General features: G+C 37.9%; 1 protein-coding gene across 1 annotated transcript in view; it reads left to right on the forward strand.

Annotated features, from left to right (window-relative positions):
- Positions 1-20,596, forward strand: part of Sbf (SET domain binding factor) — an 851,001-nt gene that overhangs the window by 546,137 nt on the left and 284,268 nt on the right. The window lies entirely within an intron of this gene.

A 20,596-nucleotide genomic window follows, 5' to 3' on the forward strand; every position in this document is an offset into this window, starting at 1 on the left:
ACTTGGATTTTGGACCCGTTTCGACTTGACTTCAAGCATAATCGATTCAGCATCGTGCTATAGAAGCAGTCCCTTGGTCAGTAATACACTATTGTTGTGTGCCAGCTTCTGTGCATGTGAAACACGGTGGGTCCGTTCCACTGATCGTTTTAAATTCACATCCATCCGTCCGTCCACCCACCCACCCACCCGCTTTGAATTCTGGTCAATGGAGGATTTTGGACTTTTAATTTGTCTTTCATTTCGACTCATTTGGTACCGTTAGGGGCCGATGACCTTGATGTTATGCCCCTTTAAACAACAAGCATCATCATCATCTTCAAGATTAACATGGAGACTTGGTAAGGTACCTTCAGATTGGACAAAACCAGTAATTGCACCTGTCTATAAGCAAGGGAACAGGAAGTATTGTTACAACTATGGAGGTATCTCATTGATTATTATACCAAGCAAGTATTCACTCGCATGTTATAAGGGAGGGTGCGATCAGTGGTTGAGAGGCAGTTTGATGAAGAGAAAAGCAGTGTGGTTTCAGACCACAAAGAGGCTATCAGGATCAGATTTTCGGTATGCGCCAGGTAATTGTAAAATGCTATGAGAGGAATAGACAGTTGTGTTTGTTTCATAGATCTAGAGAAAGCACATGACAGGCTCATACTGGGGGACTATGAGATTTACGATAGGTTATTAAAATAAATCAAAGGCATTTATGTTGATAATTGAGCTGCAGTGAGAATTGATGGTAGAATGAGTTCTTGGTTCAGGGTACTTACAGGGGTTACACGAGGCTGTAATCTTTCACCTTTGTTGTTCGTAATTTACATGGATCATCTGCTAAAGGTATAAAGTGCCAGGGAGGGATTCAGTCAGGTGGAAATGTAGTAGGCAGTCTGGCCAATAATGACGACTTGGTCTTAATGGCAGATTGTGCCGAAAGCCTACAGTCTAATGTCGTGGAACTTGAAAATAGGTGCAATGAGTATGGTTTAAAAATTAGCCTTTTGAAGACGAAATTGATGTCAGTAGGTAAGAAATTCAACGGAATTGAATGTCAGATTGGTAATACAATGCTGGAACAGATAGATAATTTCAAGTATTTAGGATGTGTGTTCACCCAGGATGGTAATATAGTGAGATTGAATCAAGATGCAGTAAAGCTAATAGGGAACATGCATGATCCGGGGTTTTAATTAAAAATATGCTAATCTGATTCAAAATTTCATGCAGAATTCAAAAATGTGATCAGAATGTACAAATAATAACTCCAAACGTGATAAAAATCTACGAAAATGTCACGGCACGCAAGCACGCGATCTCATTGGTCTGACGTCATCGTACAGGTTGACTGAATTAGCAGACGAAATAACACAGTGTGCTGTGAGAAGCAGGATACACTTCGCGTGTTTCTACTTTACGTTAGTGTCTAGTATGGTTAAATTCGAGGTCTATACATTGGATAATAATCTGAGTGGTATATTTTAGACTTAAAATGAATCCTGCGCAGACAGTGAGGCAGAAAACTTATAAATGGTGTAGAGTTCCGATGTGCAATAGCACATCGCATACCATACCAAACAAATTGTTTATAAATGTTCCAAAGACGCTAAAACTAGGAAGAAATGGATTTTGGCGAGCCGGAGAAATGCTGGTGATATATCGGAAAAGTTTACAGTTTATATATATATATATATATATATATTTTTTTTTTTAATATTTTAACGTAAGATGAATTTGTTTGAATTTTCAAATCACTTTTCCATGTCAGCTGTTCTAGTGGTAAAACTTTAAATTGTAATGTATAATGCTTTATTTAAATGCTTCAATTACGTCTTGGACACGAGGCTGACGTATTTGAGCACCTTCAACTACCACCGGACTGAACCAAGTTGGGGTCAGAAGGCCAGCACCTCAACAGTCTGAACCACTCAGCCCGACTTGTGAAGTCATATTTATCTTTATCATGTTTAACTTTTTCCCTCCACAAAGATATTTAATTCTCTTTCATGGGCCCTTGAAGTGGGTAGGCCAGTTGTCCCAACCATAAATATATATTTTTTTGGGAATGATAGATTATAGCCCTATAGTACTATGATCTTTCTTTCTTTCCTTCTTTCTTTCTTTCTTTCTTTCTTTCTTAATCAGTTTATCCTTCAGGGTTGGTTTTCTCTCGGACTCAGCGAGGGATTTCACCTCTACCACTTCAAGGGCAGTGTCCTGAAACGTTGAGACTTTGAGTATGGTGATGAAACTGGTGAGGAGGGCCATTACCTCGCCCAGGCGGCCTCACCTGTTATGCTCAACAGGGGTCTTGTTGGAGGATGGGAGGATCGGAAGGGATAGACAAGGAAGAGGGAAGGAAACGGCCGTGGCCTTAGGTGCCTGGAGGAGAAGTAGGAAAATACGAAAAACCACTTCGAGGATGGCTGAGGTGGGATTCGAAACCCTTCTACTCAGTTGACCTCCCGAGGCTGAGTAGACCCCGTTCCAGTCCTCGTACTATTTGTTTTCAACTTTCATGCCAGAGCCGGGAATCGAAACCGGGCCTCCGGGAGTGGCACACATTAACCACTACACCACAGAAGCGCACTAGTACTATAATGCTACCTATATGTTTATGTTAGTGCTGAAATCCGATTTCTTACTTTACTAATGCTGAAAGCCCGAAAATGTAATGTTATTCTTTAATAGGGGAATCAGTCTAGAAGGAAATGTTGAAAGTGTTGTGATATCTATCCTGGTTCGTTGTTATCCTAATACTATGGGTTACAGTACATTGCACGTATATAAAAGACGCCACTTACAAACTTGCTTGTTATCCGCGAATTTCTGCGGCCACAAAAGTCACATTTTTCAAGAATGATGACATCTACACAGGGTAGATTGTCTGACTGTGCTGTTTCGAACCTTTCTTCTGTCATTTCGAAGTTACTCGCGATCATGAATAATAAACAATCGGCTTTTAGCAACTGCTGATGCACAACGGCTGGTAGAGCTCCATGCGGTACTGGATCGTGACGTCACAGCGCGCCGCTTACGTCAGAGGCCGTTTCACTCGCCTTGCGGAAAGGCACTATTAAGCATTTTTTTAATGGTAGAAAACAAGGCAACATACCACAATGTAATACGTTTACGTACTATTTCATTGGTGTACTTTTCAAAAAAAATATTTTTGAAAATTATGCATGTTCCCAATTCAGTGAGTTCACAGTTGCGATCAACAGTATTCTCTAAGAAAGAAATCGGCTCCCGGGTGAAACTATCTTTACATCGGTCTGTTTTCAGAGCAACTTTGCTTTTCAGGTGTGAAAGCTGGGTGGACTCGGGATATCTTATTCATAAGTTAGAAGTAACTGACATGAAAGTAGCGAGAATGATTGCTGGTACATACATGTAGGAACAATGACAGGAGGTTACTTGGAATAAGGAGATAAAGACTAAGTTAGGAATGAGCTCAATGAATGAACCAGTATGCATAAACCGGCTGTGGTGGGGTCATATGAGACTAATGGATGAGGATAGGTTTCCTAGGAGAATAATGGACTGTGTTACGGAGGGTAATAGAAGTGGAAGGGGAAGCCAAGACAACTATGGTTTGACTCAGTTTCTAACGATTTAAAGATAAGAGGTATAGAACTAAATGTGGCCCCAGCACTAGTTGCAAATAGAGGATTGTGGCGACGCTTAATAAATTTACAGAGGCATGCAGACTGAACGCTGAAAGGCGTAACTGTCTATATTGATGATGTATGTAACTGATGGATAATCATAACTTTCTTTCTTTTTTCTCAATTTTCCCTTGGCTGATTAGACCCCAAATAATCCCCCACCAACATTTTTTTAAATTCCTTAGAAAAAGGATGAGCGAGTAAATACGGTACAGATAATATGGAGGATCAGTGGGGGAGCAGGTAAGTTAACTTTTTGTCTTCAGCGAGTTAGTTGTGATATACTGGGCATCGAACCAAGCTTAATTCAATCTACTACATTTCAAATTTACGCTGTTCAAAGTATATCTTATAATTTTTTATTTGTTTATCTAGTATTGTTTTGAAATTAAAATTTTGTTTCTCTGAGTTCTGAAGGAAGTTTACTTAGCTGTTTTATCCCCTGATCCTTCATATGAACTTGTATACCAGATGCTATTCTTGCTTTGTTTTGTAATCTGAATACATGGGAAACATATATCAGTATTGATAATGGAAAGGAACAAACAAGTAACAGATCAAGCCATATTAAAAAAGTTAGCAATAAGTTGCTGTCTTTCTGCATATGACTTCGTATATGAGTAGTACCTAGTATGAAAGAGCAGAAACGTTGCTTGGACCAGACAAAAGTATCACTGCTATTCTAGTTTGAAATGAATAAAATGAGCCTACTAAGTTCTTGGTTGATTAAAGTTAAAATTAAGAACTGTTTGAAAAGCTACACATTTCCCACAAGGCATCTTGTGACATTTGAGAATGGAAGATATCTTGTGTTAAAAGGATGGATTTATAAAAGCTGCAATGTAATATTGTATATTTACTGTGATAAGTGTTATCTATTGATATAGTGACATCAATTTTAGGAGACAGAAGTCTATCCAGAGACTTGCAGGGTATGCCACGTGAGTAGTATTTATGTTAGCAAATACGTGTGTGCACGGGTGTGTTTTGTTAATTCTCATAATACAGAGCTTGGTTGTAGTAGAACTTATTGGATAAATATGTAGATTTGATGAGAGTGGGGTTTTCTTACCAGTCGATTTTTTACATTAGATCTTGGGTTGATTTATTCACTCAATTATTGTTGAAACTAATAATTGTGTTCTCTTTAAAAAGAGGTACACATTTATGTTCAAGAATTGTTGCTTTCTTTCTTCATTGACAAATGATTTCCAACAAAATATTTCATAGTGAAGAGCACCATTATGAATAATTAAATATTAGAATTACTGAGGAAATGGAATTCCTGTCACTGAAGGTAAAAGAATATGTGGACATGAAACACATATGTGATTATGATAATATTAATTACAACATGCTCACACACCCTAGCAATAAATTATTAGAATTATAAGGCTGTGATTTAAAACATTTTATAGCTTCACATAAAAGAAAATTAGCAAATTGCTGTTGAATGAATAAATTGTTAAACATATTCTAGATATGTAGAAGCTTTGTTCCTCTCAAAGCTTTGTTCCTCCTCCTTATCCCTCAGCTGATAGACATATTTTCTGGTGATTTAGCTACAAGTATTGAAATATCTTCTGTTCATTCATTCATTCATTCATTCATTCATTCATTTCCATGTCTAGACTGTGCATAATCATACCAGAATTGTAATGGATAGATGCCTCTGGTATTAGAGTGTTAGCAGACTTCAGATCTTTTGAAATCCAGTTGTTTGGTTTTATTTTTAGTGCATGGCTTGTAGTGCCAGGAGTGTCCAGGGACATGTATGGTTCACCAGTTCTTTAGCTACATGTTCTGGTACATCCCACAAGGGAGGGGGTGTAAGCTACATGTACTACTGTGTGAGGGTGTTGTCTATGAGATACGTATTATCCCAGTGTTGGCCTGGATAGCCGTTTCGAGGAGGGCCAGCTGGGGATTCGAACCCTCCTGTCTCTCGAGTACAGAGCTTGCAACCATAACTGGGTGTGTGCTTAGCAAACTTGTTCGGTATGAAAATCAGTGATCCATGCCAACTAGATGGTGTTATTGTTCCCGGATATCTCCACACTCACAGAAGATACCTTTGAATTTGTAATCATATATCATCTTACCAAATGGTATAAGCCTGGGTGTAACTTCGCACTGTTTCTTTATTTGGTTGCATTAATGGTTTAAAAGCTGTTGAAATACTCATGCATCTGATCAACAATCAGTGCCCATAATAATAGATGTTGCTGTGTTGTTTCATTCTGGGTAAATCTGCAGATATTTTCCTCCAAATGTGAGCTTGTTGAAAGAATGGCAAAAGGCATCTACATATTTACTATATTAACTTCCTCTTTCAATGTAGTATCCTTCTCGACATAGTGGAAATCTTTTACACTGGCATCACATAATTTTTTGTTGAGAAGCATTGTTCTGGGCAGATGTTTTTGTGTAGATGGTGACACAGTACAGTCACAATCTACTTAGGTTTCTTTCCCCGTGTATCTCACCTAACCCAGTTTTGCTTGTGCTAACCACTAACTGCTTTGTGGACTGATAGTGAACTGCAGTGAAGGTTTAGTAATTGCTTACTTTTTGTAGTGCTAGTCATAGAATTTTTGAAAGGTTTTAAAGATATTTTTTGGTTTAACATGGAAATTCATCCCCTCTCTTATGGTGTTCTATACCTTCTTCTGTGTATTCTCTCCAGTGAGGTTATGTTGTTATTCTGCTTGCCTTATGACAAAGAATCTGCCGTGAGTGTTTCTCTTTCTAGTAGTAGCAACCGGCCCTTAAGGACTCCTGGCCAGTGTCCTCCCTAGAGAATGAAAAGAGTTCTTTGTCTTCTCTCGACTTTTTAAGTAAAAAATTGGACCCAAATAATGCTAACAAAATCACATTTCGTTGCAAAACAGTAAATTCTCATCAATAAGGAAGACTGTTCGGCAATATCAAACTTATGCTAAGGCCCACAAGAGTTGGAGTCTGACATTTAGTGCCACCGGTGAGAAAAAATAGATTAACGCTTCCCGAAAAAGTTCTGTTGCTATGGCAACGATAACAGCAAAGCCACATTTACATAAGCTATCACCACATGGGTTGGTTTGCTTTCAGTCGCATTTGTGATATTATTCAGAGTGGTACTGTGTTAGCTGTGTTTGTTGTTGCTGCTGTATGTGTTTATGATTTTGTTTTCAGAATATTATGTTCGCTGTTAGTTGTTTTTTTGTAAGTTAATGAGTAGCTAGTTATACAGTTATATATGTATTTAATATGTGCATTTGTTAAGGTTATTGTAGGAACTGATGATTTTGAAATCTCATATTTATTGGCAATGGCGTGTTCTGTCTTAAATGATGGAATTATTAGCACAAGGTTAGGAACGGGTCAAAGTTAGTTGAATTAGGCCTACATGTTTTAATAAACATTCCGCCTGTATGAAAGGGTGATACGCGGCAGACGGAGGTAACCATGACAATGCAGCATACTTTGTATTTACTGCTTTCACCGTTCAAATGTCAGACTCCAACTCTCATGGACCCAACTATTGGTGACTGACGTTTAGCATGCAGTTAACTGGTAAATGTTTTCAGGTTGAAGATACTGTGTTACTGACTCTCAAGCTTCCGTCGGAGGATATATTGGGGGTGGGGGCTTTAAGCTCGGCAGAGTCTGCAGCAGTAAAGGTGTCCTCACAAATTCCTCTACGAGCATGCGCCAGAAACAATCTCTATGGTTGCATATAATAAAATTAAATAATAAATCAAGGTCATGTTTGCCCTCTTATTTATATTTGAAGAAGAAAAATAATTAAGAGTTGTATTGAAATGTAAAATTTGAGACCAGGAATTTTGATTGAAATTGCAAACGCGAAGTGATATGGGCCTCTGGCTTGTATCCCGTGTTTCATGAGGATTGGCAGCAGTGAGTTAGTTTGTTTTTGCTCGGAAGACTTACATGAGTAGGCTTGAGTGGCCTTGTGAGGGTAGGGCAACAGCCCATCTGCCACAACTGCTGACTTACGACATAATCCATACGGTTTTACTGCCCCTAGCTGCCAAGCAACTCTTAGGTAGGACGAAAGTGTGTACTCGAAGATGGAAAATTACACTGATAAACAATGAAACACTCCTTTAAATAAAACTAAGTGATCTTTATATATTCAGAGGTGCTCATAACAAATATCTCATCTGTTTTTCTGTATCACCTGAATTGTTTCCAGAATACCCACATTTATAGTTTTATGGTTTCAGGTCACCACACCAGGCTCTGCATCTGGCTTAGCGCCTGGTTCATACTAAATGGACAAGAACGTTTTAGCGATCTTGTATTTTTATGACTGGTACTTAATATTCCGTGGCGGAAACATTTGGCAATAGAGTAATTTCCTGTTTCTCTGTTAACGTTTTTTTCTTTTGTGGGTTAGTCAAGTCTTAACTTTCCGATCACTTCGCGAGTAGCCATATTTTATGTATGTTTGTGAAATTGTGAATATAATATTGTGTGTAATGAACTGAAGTTTAAGTCTTATTTTAACAAGATGATAATGTTATTCATCATAATTGTTTTTATAAAGAAATATATTATAACTCAGTGTGTTAGCCATGTCACGCTATTGTGTGAATTATGTTTGTTTTGTTATGTTTGTGGGGAATTTTCTCAAGTTGCAGAAAAATACTATCATTCCTATAGTGAAAAAGGCATATGAGTTGTATTTTGGAAGTAAAGAAGATGAGGGGAAAAAAGCTGGGCAACAGGTAAAATTTATTATAATTGTCCATGAACTTTACTACATGGTTTCCTTAATGGCACTTACAAATCAATGCCCTTGAGGAACCCTGTAATAAGGACAGAACAAGTTTTAATTTCGCAGGGATAGTGATGATTGAAAAAATAAACTTCAAAATGATTGGTATATTGTTAGACATGCAGTCTGGGTTTACCAAATATTGTTGCTTTCTTTGCGAATGGGACAGCCAGGCAAAAGATAAACATTACGACATTGTGGATTGGCCCATACGAAAAAACTTAATTCCTGGAGAGAAGAGTGTTACGAATCACCCTTTGTTACCACTGTTGCATGTAAAGTTACGGCTGATGAAATTTTTTTTAAGACCTTGGATAAACATGGTGATGGTTTCGGGAACTTCAGAAAAAAATTTCCTAAACTCAGTGATAGTAAGTTCAAAGAAGGCATATTTATTGGGCCGCAAATACGTGGGATCATTCATGATGACAACTTTGTAAAATAGCTAACACAAAAAGCGAAATGAGCATGGTTAACTTTCAGACAAGTATGTTTTAATTTCCTAGAAATGTGAAAGCTAACAATTACAAGGAACTTAAGAACTTGTTGAAGTGTTATCAGCGCATGGGATACAGTATGTTCTTGATAATTCACTTTTTACATTCGCATTTGGACTTCTCCCACCCTAATTTGGGCACAGTTAATGACAAATGCGTGAGAGATTTCACCAGGATATTTCTGTGATGGATAAACAATATGCAGGAAAATCGGTACAGAACATGTTAGCAGACTACTGTTGGAACCTCAAGGAAGAGGTTTCTGGTGGTAGTTACAGACGGAAGAGTTCAAGAAAGAAATTTTGAAAATGGGAGTAAAAATGTGTTTTTTCTTTCTTTTTTGCATGAAATTTCTTGGACAGTCAAAATCGGTCATATATATACATTGTATATTGCGAATTCTCTTCGATATGTAAATCTTATTTCATGAACAAATAAAAATAATTTCAAATTTTGATGTATTATTTCAAAAACGAAAATATGAAAATCCAGGGAAAATGATAGGTAAAAGTAAACTCGTGTCCTCATCCCGAGGTGGTGCAGCTCTTTTCAGGCACACCCCCATTGGAGGTGAGCTGCATGTACCATTTCAACCACATACCAGCCCTCCTGCCAGTTTTTTAAAATTCCTGGCAGTACCGGGAATCGAACCCGGTCCCCCGAGGACGGCAGCTAATAACACTAACCGTTACGCTACGGAGGCGGACAAAATGATAGGTGATACAGCATTTCTAATTTCAGATTTGAATTCAGCGGGGTTGAATTATAAATTATCACCTATTATTGTTCAAAGGAGCAAAAAAGTTTTGATTTTGTTTCTGTGTTATTTGTGGTGCTAATTATTACTGTCATCATGGCGACATGTTGTATTCGTACAAGCAAGCCTTTCTCAAGTTTTAAGTTGACAGGGATAGTGATGATTGATAAAATAAACATAAGCTCCCTGGGATTCATGATTTGTTTATCGTGTATGCATAATTTCTGCCTCAGATTCTCAGTGATGGTATTTTTGAAATATAATCATCATTGTATATCCAAATAGCGAAAATAGCTGAAAAGGGCAGCCTTAGCATCTGGTTTCGAAAACATTGTTAATGTGATACTTTTCATTTAATATAAAAGAAACTATTTTGCTCTTTGATAGAAGAAGAATTGCCAAGAAAGAAGTGTGGAAAAAAGTACTGCACCCCCTCCTTCCCCCACGTGATAGTCCACCAGCTGCCACTGCTTTCTAGCCTGTAGTTCTAGTTCACCAGACGCACTGAAGTTGTATATTCTTTTTGTCTCCATGGCATTCTACCTTAGAGGATGATGAGCAATGTGACCTAATCATTAGTTCTAATTTGTTTGTCAGAGTCTCTCATCTTTCACTAAGTACCTGTTGAATCTTATTCATAATATCAATTTTTTTTAAAATATACTTTTCCTTCTGGAATACTGACTTTCGATGTTCAGTTGTTCTATTTAAAGTCATCTCATCGTCTTCCAAGTTTCATCTGTGAGCCATTGTATACATGGCTAATATTTCTTTTTTTTACAACAGACTGTTCATGCGAGTCATTCTTGGATATTTATAACATAATAGTGTAAAATATAACACCAATAATGCAGATAATGGAACAAAAGGGAGGGATAAAGGAGTAGCACTTATTACAGGAACCTTGGTCCACTAGTCCAGCTGGTAGTAGCTTGTAGGGGGCTCTTGCCAGGTGTAAAATGAAGTCCTTAACAGTGGGTGGACAGAGAGGAAATCCTGCAGTGTGGCGAACTCTGCAAAAGAGGGGAGCCAGATCATCTTGGGGGTTAATGAAGACTACATGGACAGCTAATAATCAATGTGTGGAATGAACAGAGGCCCCACCAATCCTGTCAGTTCTCCTAGTAAATCATCGTGGAAGAAAGAAATATGAAACCCAAAATAGGAATCGTTTGTCATATAGTATAAGCATACACACATGGGCTGAGTAGTTGGGAGTGTTCGTAGTTCTTGGGTTCTAATCAGAATGGCCTAAGGAGCTAACACAGCTTAAAATTACACCCTTCTTATTTACTAATTATAAATCTCAGAATATATACCTGTATAAAAATAAAAATTACTGTCATATCTGTTTTATAATATCCCTTAAGTTTATTTCCTTATTTTGAGGGGGCCAATGACCTTTGGTGCTTATTTTGAGGGTCTTTTAAGTAGTAGTAGTAGTAATAGTAATAATAATAATAATAATAATAATAATAATAATAATAATAATAATAATAATAATAAATTAGTAGTAATTAGAAAAGTAGGACCTCATCCCTTCCAGTCCTGTATGATTGTTTGTTCTGTATCGTTAAACTAAACTAGAGAAAGATTTTTGACTGGAGTGTGGAAGAGGTGTTTATCATCTTTGGTTGTTATTGGGGATTTATCATGATAAAAATTATTTTGTTTGAGGTTTGCTAATTTCTTGTCTAATTTATTTTGTTAAATGATCATGAGATTGTTGATTTTGTTGTTCATATATAATAGAGTTCCATTCTAATGGGACCATACGATAAGCTGCTTTGAGGTACGTGTTATACATTCTTCATCATCATCATCATCATCATCATCATCATCATCATCTGCAGTTTCCAGCTGTTGGCCAGGTCTGCTTGCGTTATACATTATATTATTCAAAAGAGCTTTCTTTTGATAAAGAAATTTGATTTCATTTTTCTAATTTTGTTAGTCTTTCTTTACATCTTACAGATTAAACATGGGGTTTTGTATTTCCATTGGTTTGCTTTCAGGAAATATGGAGCTAAGTTGTTATGAAGGCATGTGCTGAGAAAGGTTATGTTTTTACTGATGTTTGCTATTTTGAGTTTAAATTGAGATAAGTATTTGCTGTTTTGGATACCTGGTTGGCAAACACAACTGGCAACTAAAAATCACTCAAAGAAATACCTTATGCAACATAGCAGAAATTAAACAAGCTATCTCACTCCTTCCTTTCAATAAACAAGAAGGAATAAAATTTGAAGTTAAGAATAAACTAGAACACATACTTAAAGATAACAGTATTCCTCCTACTAACCATATCACTAACATTCATTTGTCCAATTTGAAACAAATCACAGATAACAATAACAACTAAAGCAGATAAAAGAAATGGTACAGTAATAACTTACAAAGACTCTTACATTTAAAAAAATGAAACCTTTTTAATAATAATAATTTTGTAATAGTAATAAAAAGACACTGCTACTAAAATCCGGAAAAACTTTTTAAAAATTCTAAAAAAAATTCCTTCTCTCCTAAATAACTAAGAAACTTTTAAGTTATTTATCATGAACCCAAGAGTCCCTACAACCCAAGCCACTCCCAAAATTCATTAAAACAGCATTCCTATTAGACAGCTCTTAAGTTTCTAGAACAGCCCTACCTACAAATTATCTCAATATATATACACAATTTTCTCAGTAAAAACTACAAATTTTACAAAAATGAAATGTCGTATGGCTTTTAGTGCCAGGAGTGTCCGAGGACATGTTCGGCTCGCCAGGTGCAGGTCTTTCTATTTCACGCCCGTAGGCGACCTGCGCGTCATGATGAGGATGAAATGATGATGAATACCACACATACACCCAGCACCCGTGCCAGAGAAAGTAACCAAAGATGGTTAAAATTCCGGACCCTGCCGGGAATCGAACCCGGGACCCCTGTGGCCAAAAGCCAGCACGCTAACCATTTAGCCATGGAGCCGGACACAAATTTTACAATAAAACAATTATTAAGAATTCCGTTGATTTTTGCAATATCACTAAAGATTTAAGCATACAACCTTTACATTCTTTATCAAAAGAAAACTCTTTTGAATAATATAATGTATAACACACACCTCAAAGCAGCTGATCTTATAGTCCCATTAGAATGGAACTCATTTCTATTATATACGAACAACTGGAATAAATTAGGAAAAGACAAAGCAGAAAATCTGCCCAGAAAGAAAATGTTTTATAGAGCATGTACTAAAAAGGAGTGTGTGTCAAATGTGTCATACAAAGACCATTATTACCAACAAATTCTCTAAAATCCCAATGAAAGAAACTCTTGTTCTTATGACAATTTTATGTAAAAGCCATTTTGAGTACCTTAGAGATAAATGAATTCATTAATATTTTAAAATTAGTGCTATGTAACAGCTACTTCACATTTAACAATAAAATTTACCAACTAAATGGTCTTCCAATGCGTGCACCAGCTTCAGGGATCTTAGCAGGAATTTATATAGACAATCTTGAATACAACTTGATCACCAACAAAATTAATAGTATATTTTTCTGGATATGTTTTGTCCATGATACTTTTAGCATTAGTGACGAGCAAATCACTGCAATTACCACTGTACTCAACTACCTCAATGAATAAGATCCTTATATAAAATTTACTATTGAAACAGAAAGTAATTCCACACTTAATTTCTTAGATTTGTTTGTCAAAAGACAAAATCTCTCTCTCGTGTGCCATTTATCGCATACCAACATGTACAACCTCCTGTGGATGAGGGACGCAAATGAAGAAGACACCCACGTTATCCTCTGCTTGTCATAAGAGGCAACTAAAAGGGGCCTAGAGGCTCTCAGCATGGGAGGGTGGGTTGGCGACCATGGGGCCCTTGGCTGAGTCCTAGCATGGCTTCCACTTACTAGTGCCAGGGTCCTCACTTTCATCTTTCCTGTCAGACTTCTCTTGGTTAACTCTTGTTCTTTTTCGACCCCGATGGTTTTAGAGCATTCGAGGCCTAGGGAGTCTTTCATTTCCATGACCTTCGATGCTCTTTTCTTTCTTTGTCTGGTACTTCTTATTTTTTTTCAAAGTGTTGGACTCTCTTTTTTTTATCCCTTGTGAGTGGAGGATTCAGATGAACACACCCACAGTATCCCCTGACTGTCGTAGGAGGCGAATAAAAGAGGTGACGAAGGGAAGATGCTTTTGGAACCATGAGACTATCTGTGTTTAATGCCATTACGTGATGAGCACCATGGGTTGACTTTACTTGCGATTAGTACCACTACATTTGCCTGCTTGTGCTCCATCTTAGAGCAGAAATCACTACTACCTGAGGAACTTGTACCACTATTGCCTCCAGCTGAGTCTGTGATCAGTAATATCGGCGGAGGATGTCTATGGGAGTAGTATCATTATATGAAGAACACCATGGGTCTGTGTTGCCTGTAGGTGGTGCCATAATGTGTATTACACCATGGGTCTGCATTGCCTATGATTAGTACCTCTATGTGAGCTACACCATGAGTATATATAGCCTGTGACGAGTACCACTATGCAAGCAGCACCATGAGTATACATGGCCTGTGCTCAGTACCACTGTATGAGAAACTCTACGGATCTAGCTGGCATTCATGATAAGTACCTCCATGTGAGGAACCTCATGGGTCTGCGTTGCTTGTAAGTAGTACCCATATGTGAGGAACACCATGGTCTGTGTTGCCTGTGAGTAGTACCACCATGTGAAGGCATAATTCAGATGTTTTGAATAGCACTATTGTTAGAGTCTCAGGTGTGTTTAATATTTCTGAGAATTAAGACTGTAATAAAATTTGATATATTGTTATAAATAATATATTTTTAAAAACTCAAAATAGTGATTGGATTCGAGCATTGGTAGATTGATTCCGTTCTTATATGCAAACTACATTAGTGATCAGATTCACCCCCACCTGTTGAAGTGAAACTGACTAACAATTAAATTTAAATAATAGATTCAAAAATGAACAAAACATGAATTAATGTGTAGATTTAACTTCTTCAATGTTGAATAGTAAAATTTTCAAATTTACATTATGATCTAACTGCAGCAAACAGATTTTTTTAAATTACAAACTTGTGATCGGATTCACCCCATTTTATGGTTACTCAAAACATTTTTCTGCAATGTACAAAGTCACCGCTGGGTTTATGGAAACTACGAATACAGTTGTGACAGCGAAATATATTTGATTTTTTCTCGCAAAAATGACTTGTACCTTGACAGTTACTTATAATGCATCGTATAATGTAGGCTACTTTGCACCAATATTTTATAATATCATATTGTAAAATGATTGATATTAAAACCTTAACATTTGGGAACTCATTTAATACAAATTTTCTTAACATGAATCCGGTTCCTTGGATTTCGTGTTAATCAAGCACATTATCAAAAGCTAAATTAGAAAGAACCATTTTAACACATTCTTTACTGATACTTTAGTACAACTACACCTATGTGGTGGTGTTTTGTTTTTTCATAAATGGTTCATGTTTGTGGATTACTGTAGTCACGTCCTAGTTCGTGAACCATGGGCAACAGCTGAGTGGCCTAGTAAGTGGTCCTGAGAGTCGGGATACCAGTTGCTATGGAATGGGAGTGGGCATCTTGGACATATTCTGAGTCCTGGCCCTCCTTGTGCTCAGGCGGCTAGGACTATACAATCCACCGGTGGTCCATAACCCGTTAGAGGAGAGATCCTCACTTGGACTATGTGCAAGTAGGATAGCATCCTGCTTCATGAATCGACCGAGCTCAGAACATTTTAAGCAAGCCTCGGACCTATGGGAGTAACGGAGTCCCACTCCCATTTGACAGGCGAGGGACTCCTTGGAAACAACTTGGCGAACGAAATGGAATTTGATGGGGAGCTATCAATATTAATGGGGCTTATGGAAGAAAGAAAGTAGAACTGGCTGAGTCAGCAAAGAGGATGCATCTGGATGTGCTAGGAGTAAGTGATATTCGGGTAAGGGGAGATAACGAGGAAGAGATAGGAGATTATAAAGTGTACTTGACGGGTGTTAGAAAGGGAAGGGCTGAGTCTGGGGTAGGGCTCTTTATCAGGAATACCATTGCATGCAACATAGTTTCTGTTAGGCACGTAAATGAGCGAACGATGTGGGTAGATATGTCAGTTGGAGGAATTAGGACTAGAATTGTGTCCGTGTATTCACCATATGAGAGTGCAGATGAGGATGAAGTTGACAAATTTTATGAAGCATTGAGTGACATCGTGGTCAGGGTCAACAGCAAGGATAGAATAGTGCTAATGGGCAATTTCAATGCGAGAGTTGGGAATAGAACTGAAAGATACGAAAGGGTGATTGGTAAATGTGGGGAAGATATGGAAGCTAATGGGAATGGGAAGCGTTTGCTGGACTTCTGTGCTAGTATGGGTTTAGCTGTTACGAATACATTCTTCAAGCATAAGGCTATTCACCGCTACACATGGGAGGCTAGGGGTACCAGATCCATAATAGACTATATCTTAACAGACTTCGAATTCAGGAAATCTGTTAGGAATGTACGAGTTTTCCGGGGATTTTTCGATGATACAGACCACTATCTGATCTGTAGTGAACTAAGTATCTCTAGGCCTAAGGTAGAGAAAGTGAAATCTGTCTGCAAACGAATAAGGGTAGAAAATCTCCAGGACGAGGAAATTAGACAGAAGTACATGGATATGATTAGTGAGAAGTTTCGAACAATAGACAGTAAGCAGGTTCAGGATGTAGAAAGTGAATGGATGACATACAGGGATGCTGTAGTAGAAACAGCAAGGGAATGCCTAGGAACAACTGTGTGCAAAGATGGGAATAGGCAAACATCTTGGTGGAATGATGAAGTGAGAGCAGCTTGTAAACGTAAAAAGAAGGCTTATCAGAAATGGCTCCAAACAAGGGCCGAGGCAGACAGGGAGTTGTATGTAGATGAAAGAAACAGAGCGAAACAAATAGTTGTTGAATCCAAAAAGAAGTCATGGGAAGATTTTGGTAACAACCTGGAAAGGCTTGGTCAAGCAGCAGGGAAACCTTTCTGGACAGTAATAAAGAATCTTAGGAAGGGAGGGAAAAAGGAAATGAACAGTGTTTTGAGTAATTCAGGTGAACTCATAATAGATCCCAGGGAATCACTGGAGAGGTGGAGGGAATATTTTGAACATCTTCTCAATGTAAAAGGAAATCATCCTGGTGGTGTTGCAAACAGCCAAGCTCATGGGGAGGAGGAAAATGATGTTGGTGAAATTATGCTTGAGGAAGTGGAAAGGATGGTAAATAAACTCCATTGTCATAAGGCAGCAGGAATAGATGAAATTAGACCTGAGATGGTGAAGTATAGTGGGAAGGCAGGGATGAAATGGCTTCATAGAGTAGTAAAATTAGCATGGAGTGTTGGTAAGGTACCTTCAGATTGGGAAAAAGCAGTAATCGCACCTATCTATAAGCAAGGGAACAGGAAGGATTGCAACAACTATCGAGGTATCTCACTGATTAGTATACCAGGCAAATTATTCACTGGCATCCTGGAAGGGAGGGTGCGATCAGTCGTTGAGAGTAAGCTGGATGAAAACCAGTGTGGTTTCAGACCACAGAGAGGCTGTCAGGATCAGATTATCAGTATGCGCCAGGTAATTGAAAAATGTTACAAAAGGAATAGGCAGTTGTGTTTATGTTTCATAGATCTAGAGAAAGCATATGACAGGGTACCGAGGGAAAAGATGTTCGCCATACTGGGGGACTATGGAATTAAAGGCAGATTATTAAAATCAATCAAAGGCATTTATGTTGACAATTGGGCTTCGGTGAGAATTGATGGTAGAATGAGTTCTTGGTTCAGGGTACTTACAAGGGTTAGACAAGGCTGTAATCTTTCACCTTTGCTGTTTGTAGTTTACATGGATCATCTGCTGAAAGGTATAAAATGGCAGGGAGGGATTCAGTTAGGTGGAAATGTAGTAAGCAGTCTGGCCTATGCTGACGACTTGGTCTTAATGGCAGATTGTGCCGAAAGCCTACAGTCTAATGTCGTGGAACTTGAAAATAGGTGCGATGAGTATGGTATGAAAATAAGCGCCTCGAAGACTAAATTGATGTCAGTAGGTAAGAAATTCAACAGAATTGAATGTCAGATTGGTGATACAAAGCTAGAACAGGTCGATAATTTCAAGTATTTAGGTTGTGTGTTCTCCCAGGATGGTAATATAGTAAGTGAGATTGAATCAAGGTGTCGTAAAGCTAACGCAGTGAGCTCGCAGCTGTGATCAACAGTATTCTGTAAGAAGGAAGTCAGCTCCCAGACGAAACTATCTTTACATCGGTCTGTTTTCAGACCAACTTTGCTTTACGGGAGCGAAAGCTGGGTGGTCTCAGGATATCTTATTCATAAGTCAGAAGTAACAGACATGAAAGTAGTGAGAATGATTGCTGGTACAAACAGGTGGGAACAATGGCGGGAGGGTACTCGGAATGAGGAGATAAAGGCTAATTTAGGAATGAACTCGATGGATGAAGCTGTACGCAGAAACCGGCTTCGGTGGTGGGGTCATGTGAGGCGAATGGAGGAGGATAGGTTACCTAGGAGAATAATGGACTCTGCTGTGGGGGGTAAGAGAAGTAGAGGGAGACCAAGACGACGATGGCTAGACTCGGTTTCTAACGATTTAAAGATAAGAGGTATAGAACTAAATGAGGCCACAACACTAGTTGCAAATCGAGGATTGTGGCGGTGTTTAGTAAATTCACAGAGGCTTGCAGACTGAACGCTGAAAGGCATAACAGTCTATAATGATAATGAATGTATGTATGTATGTATGTTTTTTCTGACTCAAATATTTATTTCTTGTGGTTTTAAACAAAATACTTTCAAATAAAGGTTTGTTCCTTTCCATTACTTTCAAATAAATGTGTACCAGTATCTACTTCTGTTAGATCTAGTTTCATGAAGATAACTTACTACACCTTTCTCTATGACATAAATTATTAGAAACTTACATGAAATGTTCATCTTACACCTTTGCCGGCCAGCACAAAAAGTCTTTGCAGTTCCTTTCTTCATGCCTGGGTTGCAATCCATCTGTACACCTCATTTTCACTCAATTTTTTTTTTTTTTTTTTTAATAATAATTCATCCTTCTATCAACTAAATACTGGTAATTCTTTTAATTTACTACAGCTTTTGTTTTTTATTGGAATTATCACTTCACCATTGTTCTTATCTGTTTCCTACCCCTGCTGGCTTATTACAAATTGTTCTATCCAGTCACACTTTGTTGTTCCACTATTTTCTGATAGGTTCATACTTACTTTATATGTCCCTGTTACTTAAGTGTACTTGCTTTTACAGTTTTCAGTCTAGCACCTTTGACCTCTGAGCAGTTAGCAGATTGTCTCATTATTACTTTGTCCTTGCATTCAGTTTCTGAACAGACAATGTGAGATCTCTTTTTGTTAGAGGCAGCTGTTTCCTGTTTCTTATCAGTTTTAGTGGATGAGGTTTATTTATCAAGACCAGTACAAAAATAAGTTTGTTTTCCTCACTGCTTCTTGTATTATGATACATGAATTGAAGATCATTTCCTAGGGTACGTTAGTAATCTGTATGTATTCATTTCTAGTTTTGACATCCTTCTAATTGTCATGTTCCTTATCCATTCGTATAACCTCCATATCAGCTTGCTGAAACTTGGCTTGCACATTTGGTTTAACTCTCTTCCATATGCTGACATCTATATGCTAGCATACATACTTCAAACAGTTAGAACATTGAACTAAGGAGCTGCACATTCACATTTTCGTATCCAGATATTAACATTATTCTATTGAGTGTTTTTTTTTTTTTTTTTTTTTTTTTTACAAATCTTAATTCCTGGGTCATTCCCATTCCCAGCAAATTCAATAACTTATTTTGGTATAAACAAAATACCTAAATGAAGGGATTGAAAACATTCATGTAAACTTAAAAAGATCAATACCATTGTCTCTAACCACTAATACAAACTAGTAGCTTAACCTTTTCTATTATGCTAATAGAGAACAGGTGGGGGGGGGGGGGTGTATTTATTCTTTATTTCAGATCCATCTATTATGCTCTGTTTAGGAGGAGACTCCGTGGCTCAGGCGGCAACGCGCCAGTCTCTCACCTATGGATTCCATGCTTCAAATCTTGGTCACTCAATATGAGATTTTTGCTGGACAAAGCGGAGGCGGGACAGGTTTTACTCCAGGTACTCCTGTTTTCCCTGTCATCTTTCATTCCTGCAACACACTTATATATAATTTCATATCATCTGTCAGTCATTAATCATTGCCCCAGAGGAGTGTGACAGGCTTTGGCAACCGGCACAATTCCTATCCTCGCCGCTAGATGGGGCTTTCATTCATTCCATTCCTGATCCGGTTGAATGACTGGAAACAGGCTCTGGATTTTCGTGCTCTGTTCAGCATACCTACCTTTCTTTATTGCTATACCATTTGGAGAGGTTCGAAATCCTGTATTGATGACAGCAGTTACCGTGAGTGTAGTTTCTCCATAGCCTTTCCAAGTAAATGCTGGCTGACAGCGTGCCTTATTTAAATTCTTGACCCTTACAGTTATGCACAGTAAGAAAGACTCTGCAATTATACAAAATTCCTAACAACCAAGGAATCAGCATTTGTCAACTTTTTATCACATGCTCAAAATCAGATGTAGGATCGTCTTCTGAACTCTTTTACAGTATATTGCATTGAAACATAGATCCATTCTACAGGTACAGGGAAGAAGAAACAATCTTTTGAAATGTGAGTGTACGGCTGGATCTTGAATATCTCATGGACTGACCACATCACATATTAGAAGTTTGTTTACAGAATGAAC

The sequence above is a fragment of the Anabrus simplex genome, chromosome 3 (assembly GCF_040414725.1).
Source record: "Anabrus simplex isolate iqAnaSimp1 chromosome 3, ASM4041472v1, whole genome shotgun sequence".
In the NCBI taxonomy this organism is placed as follows: domain Eukaryota; kingdom Metazoa; phylum Arthropoda; class Insecta; order Orthoptera; family Tettigoniidae; genus Anabrus; species Anabrus simplex.